We start from the raw sequence: 16,736 nt of genomic DNA, 5'->3' as shown, positions 1-16,736 counted from the left end.
GCCATTTTGTCAACAATTACAAAGAGGCAGGAGGTGATTGATTACTGAATTGTGATCTTCAATCACCGATTTCTTCGACAGATCTTTCCTTTTTTTCTTCGAATTACGTCAACCTAAGACCAGCAGCAACCTATATGTATGATATAGGATATAGGTTTGGAGAAAGCAAAACCAACCTGCCTATCCATTAATGCAGTCTTATTATAAGAAAACAATAATAATAAAAAATTACCAAAGACCTTGTGGTTAAGTGGCACGAAGTGAATTCTCTCAAATGAGAGGTCATGAGTTCAAACTTTAGTGGAGGTAATATTGACTAGTTAGGCTTCAGTAGGTTGAATTGAGAAATAAATAATAATAAAGAACTATATTTTTGAGTAGCAAAGGAGCCTAAAATTATTTTTTGAAGGTGTGCATTGAATAATTTTCGGTAATCACACAGGAGAGATAAACCATACTATGAAAACCCTATGCAATGAGCTCTTTGCTGGTAATTAATTAACTATATTTTTGCTTGTGATGTTGGTCTAATAATGATAACTATAGCATACAACCCATTTATTGTGGAAATCAAATTTATTTTTTTCAACAATTTTTGAAGTTGTGAATTTGCATGTTTGATTTTTATTTTTTTTGAAATTTTAATTTCTAGCATACAAAGAGTATAACTTAAATTCGCTTATACTTTTATTTTTTTTTTTTTTAAATTCATTATGAATTTCTTATAGTTTCTCACCAACCAAACAAGAACATGAAACTCCTTTTATTTCTTCCCCATTCAATTTAAAGTTCATTTTCATATATTCCTTTTTGTAAACTAAACAGGTTGTTAAATGAAGTTAAAAACAAGCTAAGTAACCTGACGGTAAAAAATGGTTACTGGAGACGTTATGTACGGACCCTAAGAACCGTTACCTCTTCTTAAGTGACGTCTGCTGCTTTAATGAGTTGTTATTGTATTGAGTCGGATCCAGTACCTTGCCCATTATCCTGTCATAACCCATATATAAGTAAAAAAAAAAAAAGACTTAAAAATTTATATTTAGTACCAACATAATTTATATAACTATTTGAGCTATACTTTGTACAACATGTAATTCTGAACATGTCAAGAAGTGTCTTCGAAAGTAATGAAACTAATTAATAAAAGTGAAGGGTTTGCCTCAAAGCATTAATTCGACATGAATCACAAGTTAGGAATAAGAAAGGGTAAAAAATTTAATAATAATAATAATTAGATGCCCGCATTGGTAGCTCAAATAGTCGCAAAGGTGAAATTTGTCACAAGAAACCAAAGATCGAGTCACACCGACAGTACTGTGAGAGTAACCTCTCAAAATGATTAAATTAGAGAGACTCATTGTGCGCACTGAGCAAAAGTCTAGTATCCGATGGTAAGTTAAATCACCATGATTTATATCTTCACAAAGGGTCAGACTGGATCTAACCTTTTTTTCACAATAATAGTGAATAGAAATTTAAAAAATCATAGTTAAATATTTATTTATAGGTCATACTATAGATGCATGCATGTATCAGAATATTTTAGAACATTATTATACATAGTGCGTCATGAAATTCAAAGTGCAAGACAAGGTTTTTGTCTTCATATTGGAGAGGTAGTGATATGAGGTGTGGGTTTGAGGATGTTTGTTGGGTTGATAGAAGCGGTAGATGGAGCAGTTGACCCGAACATTTGAAAAGTGTAGAAGAATAATGGAGGGAATAGTCCGAAGTGGTTTGGTAGAGTGAATGACGGATCGGACCCGCACGAATTCGGGGCCCCATTCAATCATCTTCACGTACCAGCCCCGTGACTTTTAACCCGCCGACCACGCGCCGTATTCCTTGTTTTCGTACATGCTATATGTGTAGCACGATAAGAAAGTTAATGAAGAAACATATGCAATGGTACGAAATGTGAGATATATAAATATATAAGAGCAATTTCATTTGTGAAGTTTAGAAGAGTGTTTTAGGAGAAAAAAAAAATCATCAAGTAGCTTTTGAACAAATGGAAACATGAGTTTTTGAGATTTTTTTTACTGTAAATTTAAGTTTTTATGAACCCTGCAAGTTGGAAGAATTTGAGAAAGAAACGCACAAAATGAGTGTGAAAGACACTACGTTGCACCCAGCAGGCGCATGTAGCAAGCTGAGCAGTACCATTGAACCAACGGGTCTGTTGAGCCCTTTGAGTAGTAACGTTAAGGTTCTTAAGTTTAAAAGGTTAACATGCGTCATTTTATAGTTTAAGATGTGTAGTTTTATAGTTTAAGGTGTGTAGTTTTATAGGTTAAGGTGCGTCACGTTTCTAGTTTAAGGTGCATCAGTTTAAAATTTACGGTGCGCTATTTTATAGCTTAAGGTGTATCAGTTCGAGCCAGTTGATCATATTCATCCAGTTTCAAGGAAATGAAGGAAGCACATTTTTATTAAAAAAAAAAAATTCTTTGACTCTAGATTAACGGCTCAGATCTCACATGTTTCACCTTGAAGACTCTTTGCATGTGAATCATCCCTTATATATATATATATATATATATATATATATATATATATATATATATATATATACCTATAACGGGAACTAAAAAATGTCTGTCCAATTATTTGATTAAATGAATGGTTCAAATTATTTTGATTTAGTATTTATTTTAAAATTTTTCTACTTTACCTCTATTATATTATTTTCTTTCCTTAAAAATCTCGCATTCTGTTATTATAAACTTTAGTAACGGAATATTCCGTTAACTATTTCTTATTCTTAACTTATTGATTTCTATAAGAAATGTCTTAGGTTCAAACCTCATCCTAATCAGAATTGACATAATTGTTAAAGATATATTACAAATATGTTATAGTTTATTAACAAATATAATATAAAATTTAACATAAACTTTGGTCAAATAATTAAACCGACTAAATACATAGCGGTCAAAGTTGAGCATCAAAAATTATAAATAAGGAATCTTGAAAATCATTTTCTTGCATTAAAAAAAAAAATTTAGGTTATAAATTAGTTTTGTTCATTTTTTTTGTTTAATTAATCTTCTTTTGATTATTTAGAACAAGACTCAATATTTCAATTATGCTTTTGCATTATTGGAAATAATTTAGGTCATTATGGTATTACTATTTTTTGTCTGTATTTCTATAATGGTACAATCATATATTACTTTACAAATATTGTACTATTATTTTTTTATTGGACAAAATTGTTCTTACATCATTGTCAGACCTACGCGACCTAACTACAAAGTTGTTGATCATAAATACAACTACACCTAGACTATAAATGGTAGGACCATTGTCCAAAGAATTAACAATGTTGACATTCCACTGGCTCCAATTGAACAAGTTTACACATCATTTTCAGAATTAGGAATTTCTCTATCCACAAGAACTTATTCAATAATAATGGTTGAACCAAAAGTACCTCGGGCAGAACACCTAAAGGACTGGTATGCTTTTATGTTCACTACAAAAAAAACGCGAAAATAGCGACATAAAATTCCGTCGCTAGAAAGAGAAAAATCCGTCGCTATTCATTTTAGCGACAGAACTCTTCCATCACTAAAAGTGGTATCGCTAGATTTTTTAGATGAATTAAAATCCATCGCTAAGTTTAGCGACATATATTTTCGTCGCTAACATAAGAAATCCGTCACTAATTTTTCCTCTCTGCAACAATTGAGAAGATAAAACTTGTAAGGGAATAGCAGCGAAAAATTCCATTGCAAAAAATTAGTAATGGATATTTCCGTCACTATTTCGTTGCCATTATTTATTGTTAGAAATTATTTAGCTACAAATTTGCTAAGGTTTTTGTCTGTCGCTAAATTTAATTTTTTTTTTAAATCTGCCCACTAATTATTATCCATACATGTATTAAACATATAATATTGTATTTCAATAACATAATTGAAAAATATATTATATTAAGAAATTCAAACTCAATAACAACAAAAGTATAGCATTGTTAAGTGTTACATCATTAGAAACGATATCAAATATATTAATACACATAATCTAATCAGTTGGAAGCACTTGTTACAGAACTACTCCTCAATGTAGAACATTCACTTTATATTAAAATCAAACTTATCATCAACTGCCAAAGATCTTGTTGTCTAGTGGCACCCAGTTGCACCCTTACATGGGAGGGGGTGGGTTCGAGCCTTAGTGAAGGCGATATATATATATTTAAAAAAGCGCCCAGTGACAATTTGGTCATTGTGCGTGGTTTATATGTGCTTGGTTTTCCTTCAAGTTGTTGTTTTGTTGAAACTTAAGGTGCATTGGCCTAAGGCTTTAGGTGCTTGGTTTTCCTTCTTAAGTTGTGTTGCTTCCCTTCTTAAAGTTCGTAGTTCGTTGTTTTCCTTCTTTAGGTGCATTTTTTTTTTTGCAGGTCCAAAACACAAACAACATTCTTTATAAGATTTTCTCTACAAAGTCATTTTTATGTTAATCGAGCTTAAGGTGATTAGATTAGAAGCTTAAGGTGCATCAATTTAAATTTCTTTTAAAAAAGAATAGATCACCGCACGGGAATCCTTCCCCACACCTGAACCCTTCCATATATAGGGTTCATGTGCGGGAACCTACTCCCGTGCAGTTAACTCGAAAAGACTCACCTTAAGCATTAAAATGGCGCACCTTAAATATACAAATCCCGCACCTTAAGCACACAAATAAAGCACCTTAACCTTAAGAAGGAAAATCACTCACCTTAAATTTGACCTAGATGCAAAAATTACTAAATTGTCACCACATTTTTTTTTAATTTTATTAATTCTGGATGTTGATTTAAGTAAGATCAATGACTCAGATTTACCGCACAAATGCATGGGAATTGAATTATATATATATAGAAGAAGCAGATAACACGGAAGTGGCGTGGCAACATTTGTGTTTTTGGGATATATATAGAAAGAAAAGTAATTAAACGCAACACATAGTTTGGTAGAGAAAGCTACTTTCTGTTAAGTTGCCCACGAACGTCATTTTCGCCCCCCATTGTTGTAGATTTTTGTTGTGTAGTATGATAGGGGTGGCTAAAGTCATTGATTTTGGTTGACAAATAAGATGTTGAATGGCTCTTATATGTGCATCATATATAACTATCTTGCATTGTGAGTATATATATATAATATATTGGTGCTATAGTATGAGCTGAAATGTCAACTGTTAGGTACTCTTGTGCTAACAAAGTTAATTGGATACAATATGTGACGTTTATACTGAGTGAAATTTAAACGTATCAATAATTTGAAAACCCTTAATTAAGATGATATAAAAAAATTGTTAAAGAAAAGCATTTAAACATCGTAATAAGCGTACGTAAGAATGTTGAAATTTATCTAGTTCTAGACTTTTTTGTTTTACTTGTAAGTAATTAAGAGTGGCAAATAAATTAAAAAATTTAAGTATATGTGATCAAGTGAGACCATGCATATTGAATTCAAGAATGTTTATATATATACATATAGTTGAATTTAAACAAAATTTAAGAAGTTATATATTAGTTGCTTGACACATTACAGAGTATATTAGTTTCTAAGTACATATATATTTCCTTATATTAAAAAATTTAGATGACAATTGATGGGGCAATGGGTTGGTTGAGATTCTTGTGTGGTTAGACTTATGTTGAAAGAGCGGTGTTAGCTGGGTAGAAGCAATTGAGGCTAGGAGCAATTGGTTGATGTAAGGTGCACATGATACTTGTTATGTAAGAAGGGGGGAACGTGTATTCTGAGTGGAGGTGTTCATGGTATAGTGCACACAAGAGCAAGAAAACATGCACCGTGGTTGGAGGTGTGTATGGAGGACATATACACCTACTACTTATAACTACATGCAATGATAACAAGTAGGGGCTCTCTCTAAGAATACACTCATGTATTGAGAAGAATGTTCTCTTTGTAATCATTGTTATCAATACAATTATAAGACTTAAAGAGCGTCAAAGACCGTACCTTGTGGTCAAGTGGCATTCGGTGTCCCGATTAACACTCCCACATGAATGATGGGTGGAGTCAACTGTTAAAGACTCATTGTCTTCAGTAGGTTGAGAAAGTAGCGAGTAACTATGAACAGATACTACTCTGTAACAGAGTCAGACTTAAAAGAGCACTCGCTATCTAACATCTCTTTATCGTTATTTCGTGAATGTTGCATATTTTATTTATCATCATTCCTTATGTATCAAACCTCTTGCACGAAATGACATATCCAATAATAATAATAAACTATTTCTGTCACATAATAATAATGTGGTTGATTCCTTATGTATCAAACCTCTTGCACGAAATGACATATCCAACAATAATAATAAACTATTTCTGTCACATAATAATAATGTGGTTGTTTTTTTTTTTTTTTTGAGTACTACTGACTCTGTGACAATGTCGTATTTACTTAAGCACACACTGAGACTTGAACCCACTCCCATCATCCATGTGGGAGTGTAAATCGGGACACCGGGTGCCACTAGACCACAAGTTCTTTGGCATAAAGTGGTTGATTTAGTCATTCAGAAATTAAAAACGCCACTTTGAGCATAACTTATGGGTTAAAATTGTCATTCATATATATAACTTAGAGAATGAATCTATATCACAAGTATAACTGGATGACTAAAAATGCAATTTTCTATTTTCTATTTTCTATAATAATAAAAACAACAACAATAATAATAATAACCGGGGATTACTTTTAATTTACGGATAGAAATATTGCTAACATGTTGTAAATTTTTAATTAACATGTCATTTTCCATATTTTTATAATTTACGGATAGAAATACTACTAACATGTTGTAAATTTTAATTAACATGTCATTTTTCATATTTTTATAAGGAAAGGAAATATGATTTTGTCTCTTCTTTTTTTTTTTTTTTTTTTTTTTTTTTNTTTTTTTTTTTTTTTTTTTTTTTTTGAATATAAAGTAGGTGATGATGGTAAGGCGTGCATATTGCAACCCAACCAAGGCTAAGGTGTCTTACACCAAACAGTTTAGTGGGACTTTGCATGCCACAATTTTGCATCATATCATTGCATGTGCATCACAACACTCTCAAACACACAAGTATACAATACCGTAAAACTTAGTTTTTATTAAAAATATTCGTTTTTTAGTTTAACTATATTGATTTATAAACTAATTAATACTCTTAGTTGATATTATTTGTTTACTAATATCACTTGTTATTTTCAATTTTGATGATATAACGCTAGATTATGATATTATAAAATGTTTTGGATGGTTAATATCGAGTAAATATTTTAAGAGAATACTTGTTGCAAATATAATATTTTTGAAAAATTTTATAATTCTCTAGATATATCCTTATAAAGCTTATATTGGTCTTTTTATTTTGAATCCAACTACTTTGATTAACTTTGACTAATTGACTTGTTTAATAAACTAAAATGGGTGTTTGAGAAATCACTATTTGCCTTAGTTGATCGACACCAATCAAATGAAATTTCAAACACTACTCTAAGCAATGTCGTTTTATATCAATGTATTGGATTTAAAATTTTAAAAGACTAGTGTGTGTGTGTACGAAGAGCAGCTCCGGTGCGAAAGTGCGAATAAATTTAATCAATGGCTCATTTAAAAAAAAAAATGCACTTGAAGGAACACAAATGTGCACATGAAGGCACAAAAAGTGCACTCGAAGGCACAAAGATGTGCAATTGAAGCAATTATGGTACCAAAAAGGGGAGCTATTCAACGTAACTTAAGTGTTATTGAAACAATTCCCTTACAAACCGTTTGTAAATCTCACTAATTTCATTGAAAATTTAATTATACGTTGTTGAAAAGAATGCAAAAGATATAATAAAGCTTGCTCACAATTATGCACTTGAAGTCACCAAAATGTGCACTTGAAGGCCAAAATTCTACACTCGAATTTAAAAAGATGTGCAATCGAAGCAATTATGGTACCAAAAGGCGGAATTATTCAACTTAAGTGTTATTGAAGCAATTATCCTTACAAATCGTTTATAAATCTCACAAATTTCATTAGAAATTTAGTTATACAATGAGGGCAACTGTCCTCCTCCCCCATATATAGAGTTAATTCCACCAGAGGTCCTTTGTCTTTGGTGGCAATTTCAAATTTAGTCTCAGATTACCATTTTTGTCATTTAACATCCTAGACTATTATTTGTTGGACGCTTTTAGTCCTTCTAATGACTTTTCCTATTTTTAGTAAGGGAATTTTTTCTTTTAATATTTTTCTTTAGTTATTTTTCTGATTTCAATCGGTTTAATTGGATTAGGACTTTAGGTAACCTCTTATTTTTAGTAACCATATTTTTCAAATAGTTTTTAGTAAATTCCTAAACCAATTAAACCAGTTGAAACCAGAAAAATAACGAAAGAAAAATATGAAGAGACAAAAATGCCCTTACTAAAAATAGAAAAAGTCATAAGAAGGACTAAAAATGTCCAAAAAATAATAGTCTGGGATATTAAATGGCAAAAAACGATAGTCTGTGACTAAATTTGAAATTGCCACCAAAGACAAGAAACCTCTGGTTGAATTAACTCATATATATATATATATATATATATATATATATATATATATATATATATATATAGAGAGAGAGAGAGAGAGAGAGAGAGAGAGAGAGAGAGGGAGTAGAGTTCAAATGTGGCATGCTCTTTAGGTGTGGCTGTGCGGCTATTTTTCAGCCATTAGATTACATGAAGTAATCAAATCAACGCGCAATATATATGTGTTAAAATACACATCATTCTACGTACTAAAATGCATCAGATGACAGATAAAACACAACATTCCACACTATAACTAAATGCACATATTCACTTAAAATTCATCAATATGCGTAATAAAACACATCATTCTTCGCATTAAAATGCACCACAACGTGCCTCATGTCAGATTATAAACATGCACTATTTACACATATTAGAAAACATGTGCTAAAATATGCATCATTCTACGTATTAAAATGCACAATTCCACTTATTGAAAATTCTCATCCCATATTATAAACATGCAATATTACACTTTTTTTTTTGAATACTATTGACCCTGTTACATGTAGTATCTGTCCATATACTTTCTCAACCTCCTGAAGCCTAACAAAGTCAACATTGCCCTCACTGAGACTCGAACCCATGACCTCCTACTTGGGAGAATCACTTCATGCCGCTTGAAGTAATTCTCATTAATCAAAACGACGTTGTTTTGATGCATAGTCGTCCACAGTAAAAAAAAACATGAGACTCAACATATAAATGTATAATAGGTTAGACAATGTATTAGTCTTTTTGAAATTTTAATGTACAATTAGAATTTTATAACTAGAAATGTTTTTTTACAGTATAATCATTAATCAATTCTTTGTCACACCTATTTTGGAATAGTTGTTAGAGTTGCCTTTAAATTAAAATATCTAATTCCTCCTACAATTAAAGAAGAAATGTATGGTTAAGGATTCATTCTAATCTAGTGTATTATAAGCATCAATTTGATTTTTTTCCCTAAGGTCGCATCTGTCTATGCTAATGTTCTTTAATTGGACCTAACTTCCTTCTGTGGAAAAATGTAATGGTCACAACTATGATATAATATATTATTGATAGATGGAATTTTTTTATAAGTTCGTGTAAGGCTGTTTCACATAAAAAAAATTTAAAATAAAGTTTTTTAATAAAATATAATATTTTTGGAAAAAGGGATCAAATAGGTCTTTGAATTTTATATGAAATGAAGCAATTAAGTACTTGAATTTGCCAAAGACCTTGTGGTCAAGCGGCACCCGGTGTACACTCCCATGTGGAAGGGAGTGGGTTTGAGCCTTAGTGGAGGCATCTGTTGACTCTTGTAGTTATGAGCAGATACTACATTGTAATCGAGTCAGTAGAACTCAGAAAAAAAAGTACCTGAATTTTAAAAAGCTATAATTAAATACATCAATTTTTTGTTTTTGTGCATTTGAGCCCAATATAATAGTCAGTTATCCACTAGTAGTTACAGTTTTGACGACTGTCAAACAATCGACGGTCGCCTTTGTCGCTGAAGAAGACGATAGGTGGTCTCTAGAATCCTAATTATTGGTGGATAACTAGCTATTGGATCAATGGATCTAGATGCAAAAATAATAATAATAATAATAATAATAATAATAATAATAATAAGTTGGTGTGTTTAATTGTAATATTTTAAAATTTAGGGACCTAATTATTATTTCGTATAAAGCTCAAGAATTTTATTTGTATATTTTCTCAATATTTTTTATGAAGTCAACAAGTATTATAATTTTTACTAAATTGATCCCATGAATTAGCTAGCCCCACGTACTATAAGTTAACAAAAAAGTTTATTTAGTAATCAAATATTCAAAATGAAATGCACAATAGTAACCTTTAGTTTGAGTTTCATCGCACACCTTTGGTAGCGGCTACAAACTTTCTCGTAAATCAAAGTTTGAGTTAAATTTTTTGAGTCTTTTTTAAAGGAGGTTTGACAAATCCTGATAATGGATATTATTGGTGATCTGAAATCTCGATTTATAGAATTTCATTTGTTTTATTACTTCTGTAGAAAAATAATATATACAAAAAAATTAATCAAATAATATCCTATCAAAAGATAAATATTAGAAGATAACATTTAAAAAGAGAATGCAATTGTATTCATGTAATTATTAGGTATTTTTATAAGATACCAAAAAGGGCCTAATATTTATAAGTGGACATCATGAAATTTCTCAACTTTTTGAGTACTTATATATTAAAAAATATAAAGTAAAAAATAGAAAACCCTAAAAAGGTGCTTAGAAAGAGTGGGCAAAATACAAGTGGGGGCATATGGATGAATGATAAGTGTTTGAGTTCATGCGTTGCAAGTGACTGTAGTTATGATGCTTACCACGACAACTATGTATAACAACATTGATGGCATGGATGGATGGATGACAACATTGGAGAACATTTAAAAAAAAAAAAAAAAAAAACTACAAACAACTTTTTATGTATAATCAAAATCTTGTCTTTTTTCTTTTGGGGTGACGAAGAAACTCACAGTCATTAGTGTGTACTGAGTAAACATTATTCTTGTGTAACTGTTCATAAATTACATATAAAAAATAAATCACATTAAAAAAATTGATTGTGTGCCAAGTTCGACTGAGAGAATTTTGACAAATATAATTAAACTTATAATTTTTTAATACAAAAATATATTTCACTTACTCTATCTCAGCTATGTTGTCCTTTTCATTCTCCTTAGCTGTAACAGACAACATATTTAAAGCCAGCCATGGATTTCCCATTTCTAATTTGTGTTTCTGTTCATGCTATGGATGTTTTCTGACTTTTCTCTCCCTTTTGATCCCTACTAGTCAGACTCCCAATTATATCTCATAAATTCAATATGCTGACTCATGTTCCTCTTACTATATAAATAATCATTTGACTAAAGGTAGACATGTTAGAATTTGATCAACTTGAGATAAAATTAAACATTTTTAATTTGATGTTTTCATTGCATTGAACAAAATTTTGTGCAGATCGAATGACAATATATATAGACAATAGATTGTTTAATGACATGTCATTAATTCCCTGTTAGATGGGATGCGATCAATCTTGACATTGAATAATATTAGAGTAGTATTCCCTGTTAGATGGGATGCGATCAATCTTGACATTGAATAGTATTAAAGTAGTGTGACCATGTGTAATTTAACTTGAAGTATTTCATCTATCTAAAAACTTTGTTTAAAAAGAAAAGAAAAGAAAAACTCATAAGAAAGATAGTTTATAAATAGACCACTCTACTTTTTTTTTTTTTTTTTGAAAACAATAGACCACTCTACTTGTAGCAAATTAAAAGTGAAAATTAGTTACTAAACCAAAAAAATATTAGGGGTTGTTTACCACCTTAAGGTGCGGGGAAGGATCCCGTGCGGTTACGCACCTTAAGCATTACAATGACGCACCTTAAGTACACAAATCACGCTCCTTTAAGAACACAAACCACGCATCTAAGGTTTTAAAATGGAGCACCTTAAGTTTCAACAACTCACGCACCTTAAGCATACAAATCACGCACATTAAGAAGGAAAACCACGCACCTTAAATTTTAGGTTCATTCACCTTAAGTTTCAACACTGACGCACCTTAAGAAGGAAAATTACGCACCTAAAGCAACCACACCGGAGAAGGTCAACCGCACGAGAACTCATTTACACACACAGACACACACACTAATAAGAGGCTAAGAGCCAATAAAGTTGGGCAAAAGGGATCTGTCAAATTATTTGATAAAATGAACATATACTACGAATATGTTAGAGTATATTATTGAAAAATAAGTACCACACTCTATTTAATCTTATTACATTAAATAAATTAGTAGCTACAACAAACAAAAAATTCCATTTTAATTTAGAATTCGATATTTACAATGCCTTTATTCAAAAAAATTTATTCATTATCAAAAATTTAAAAAGAGATATAATTTCATTAATTATATTGTCTTTATTTTTTAAAATGCAAAGATTCTTAACTTTCAAATTCATTAATTAATTATATTTACTGCATTATTCATTGTCTTCCTTTTACACTATCTTATAATTAAATATCAAAGTTATTGATAATGATATATGTATAATGCCAAGTAGATGAGAGAATTTATCCCAAAAGAAGTCATTTTATTCATTCACTGCTCTTGAATCATCTAGAGAGAATATAGAGAGAGTTGCTTCTTGGGTCTTTTTAGAGAGAAGAAGAGAGGGGAAAAAGCCCCTTCAATCAATGATTAAGGCCCTATATATAAGCCTCATACACATACTATATATACGTACGTAAGGCGGTATACTCAAGTATATTCTCTCTCAGTTATAATACAAAATAATGTTATATATTTATTTATCAAGTATTTTGAAACCAATCATATTAACTACTTTGGGAGGAATTGTTGACAAAGAAGACATTCAAATAACCCAACAAATTGAAGCGGGAAACTACCCCGTAATATTTTTGGATTACATCACAGTTGTCCACTTTAAAGGTAAATCGTATTTCTTTATTAATATGATTTAAAATGTATAAATTTTTATTATCAAAAATAATATTTATTTAGACTATCGTTTTTAGACTAAGTATTTAGACTAGCGTTATTACAAAGTTATACAAACAGTTATTTTAGTAACAATTATAATCAACTTCTCATATATTCCGTATTATCTTGCATTCATATACTTTGAATTACCGATTTAAATAAACAAATTCAACATTCAATTACATATGCATGAACATCTCCTATATAATCTTGCATTTATATACTTTAAAGTACTTATTTAAAAATAATCATTGGGCATTAGCTCATTCGCGCAATGCGCGTGAAAAACTACTTGAACCATTAAAATTAAAAGAATAGTAGTGTATTTCATCCATTAAAGTTAGGGTTGTGCAAACCTGACTCTACCCGAAAAAAACCGCCCGGTTCGAAATTCGAATCAAGGCCATCCGACTCGAACCGTATCCGAAAGGCAGTATCTGAACTGCGAGGCTAAATGACGTTGGAGAAGGGAGTTTGGATATGGTTGGATATTTTGATATCTGACTCGCCCGAATATCCGATTTTTTTAGGGTTAGGATTAGGTTTCATACCATGCGACGTCGTTTAAGCTTTGTATATATATTTAATGAACGCTAATAGCGTTCATTTGCGCAGTCGTTCATCTTCTATTCTTCAGTTTTCTGATTTCTCTCTACTCTCTACTCCTCCATTTCTCTACTCTCACGCACTCTCTCTGAGTCTCAGTTGTCTTCTCCAATTCTCCTCTATTGTCTCTTGTTCTCCGTTAGTCCAATACAGTGAGATTGTGTGTTTGGGTCCATTAGTCTGATACGGTGAGACGGTGAAGATTAAGTCTGATAGTCCGATTGGCCGGTTATCCGGTGATCGTTGGTGGTGGAAGCCCTTATCGTGGTGATTACTAATATAGGCCCTTTTTCACTGGGGATTATTGTGGGAAACCAGGTAAATCGCAAACCCTAATTTTTTATTTTTTATTTTTTCACTGTAATGATTGTATTGTGAATATATTTGTGATATTATGTGATCTACTGTGAATTGTGATGACAATTAAAGGGTTAAAGACTTAAATGTGAAATTATCAAGGTTGAAACTTGAAATTTCCATTTATTGGTGGACCCCTTAGCTAAAATCCAGATAATGATGAATTAGATTTAAGTTCATGAATATGAATTTCTTTTTTTGAAAAGAAGAGAACAGAAAAGAACATGAATATGAATTTCTTGTAATGTAAATATGTGATATGTTTATGGATGTATGACCCTTAAATTAGTTAAATGCCTTTAAATGTTTGTAATGTAAATATGTAAATATGAAATATTGATAATGATGACACAAATTTGTGTTTGAATTTGGATTTCTTTCAATTCTTTGTATGTTTATGGTGATTGACGGTTTGTTGCATACTTGCCATTTGCCAATTGGCAGTGTTTGATAATGAATTGATGCCCATCCTTTTAGATGGAGAGCATCACTGAACCTAGTTCTGGACCTCAACCCTCAACTCAAGAAGGACATGGAAGACAAGTCCAAGGCACTAAGATATCTGCTCAGCAACCTCAGGTGACTCTTGTTGTTCCTGCAAAAAAAAGAGGAAGGAGCTTGAGTCTATATCAAATGTGTGGGATCACTTTGAAAAGGTCCTTGATAAGGATGTAAAGTTGATTAAGGAGAGATACCTATATTGTGCACATGTGAGCCAAAAAACATGACATCCTCTACACAGAGGGTTCTGAGGGGGTAATGGGTGAATTAGGGACTTGTGTGTTTAATCAGGAAGCCATTAGGAGGGCTTTATGTGAGATGATTATAATATATGAGTTACCCTTTAGGTTTGTAGAGGAGCAAAGGTTTAGAAGGTTTATTTTAGTTGTCTGTCCTAGGTTCTAAGTCCCTTCAAGGTGGACAGTTTCAAGAGATATTTTTCAAAGATACCTAGATGAAATATTAGTCCTAAAACAAATTTTTAAGGGTAACTCCCAAAGAGTGAGCTTAACCACTAACGCATGGACCTCTGTATAGAGGATAAATTACATGTGCATTACTACACATTTCATTGATGATCAGTGGAAGCTCAACAAAAAAAATCATAGCCTTTGTCCCTATTTTATCTCATAGGGGAGAGTATATAGCCAAGGTTTTGGAGAGTTGTCTAGTTGAGTGGGGGATTAAGAATGTTTTCACTGTCACAGTTGACAATGCCTCTAAGTGAACTGTTAAACTGTGACTTTTCATGTATATAAATGTGGTTTAAGTTTGCAATTTGAGTAGGAAGATGAGGAATGTTGATTGCTGAGTATTGAGTAATACTGATTGTTGAATGAATGAATGATTTTGTCAATTTGTAACTTTTGAGTTTTGAGTAAACAGTGAGAGTATGAGATAGTGAAGTACAGATTGGAGTTTGGACTATTATTTTTTTTGTAAAATTGGAGTTTGGACTATTATTTTGTAAAATTGTAATTAATTTTTTGTAAGTTGTTAACTTCTATGTTGTAAGCTGTAAAGTGTAAACTATTAGTAGGCCTAGTTACTTCACTTGTTAGTTGTTATTTAGTTTTAAGTTGTTAGCTACTTAGCTTTAACTTTTAAGTTTCGATTTTTAAGTTGTTTGTTTGAACTTAATTAGTTAATTTTGCACTTTTTTTTTATACAATCTGAATAAAACTGAAATCTGATCCAATTTTCCCGAAATCCGAAGTTAATATATCTGGGGGGAGGGGGGTTGAGCTGGTAAAAATGCACGGATATGGGGTGAATTAAGCGTATCTGATATCCGATCGGGTGGGCGGTTCCCAAATCCGAACCACCTGAACCCGTCCGATGCCCATGCCTAATTAAAGTTAAAAAGTTATGCAATAACACATCTTCTTCTTCTTTTCTTTTCATTTTTTTTCAAGTACCTTCATGTATACTTTCCGCACGTGGATTGGCATTGGAAATAAATCAAGTAATTAATGTTTATGTGAATTTTTTTAAAAATATTTTAGTTGAAAAACCATTACGAATTTTTGTTAAAAAAAATCGTTATAACCATTGTCGTATTTGAAGTAAGGTTGCGCTAGATCTCTCTTCCAAGAAGACAACTATCGTGACTAGATGAGACAACCGGTGGACAAATGCCATGGTTGGATGACAAAGGTAACAACAAGGTGAATGATAGGTTGTCAGTTACAAGGTGGATGATCATGACAAAAAATGATCAGTTACAAAACAGATGATCAAAAGCGTGTTTAAATTTCATTTATGATGAAAAATGAAAGAAATTATTTGACAATTGACGATGCCTCAAATAAAAAATCTAGTTGCACTTAAAAAAAAATTAGTAGTCTTATTACATTTTCACTTCAAATAGACGAACAAATTTGGCACTTATAAATTAAAAAATAGCCTTTAATTTTTCAAAACTTTCAAATCTCAATAAAATACACATAATAATATTTAAAATAAAAGAAGAATTTAAAATAACAATGATAAACAAATAGAAAATAGTCACATAAACCAAAACAAATGCTAAGAAATCACATTCCTATAAAACCATATTTGATTAGGTATTGATTTATAGTTTAATTTTAAGTTTATATATTTTGATTTTGATTCGACATATAATTTTAGATTATATAGAGTATTAATGGTGAA

This window comes from Ipomoea triloba, chromosome 6 (assembly GCF_003576645.1).
Source record: "Ipomoea triloba cultivar NCNSP0323 chromosome 6, ASM357664v1".
Classification (NCBI taxonomy): Eukaryota; Viridiplantae; Streptophyta; class Magnoliopsida; order Solanales; family Convolvulaceae; genus Ipomoea; species Ipomoea triloba.
This window is presented reverse-complemented; position numbering follows the sequence as displayed.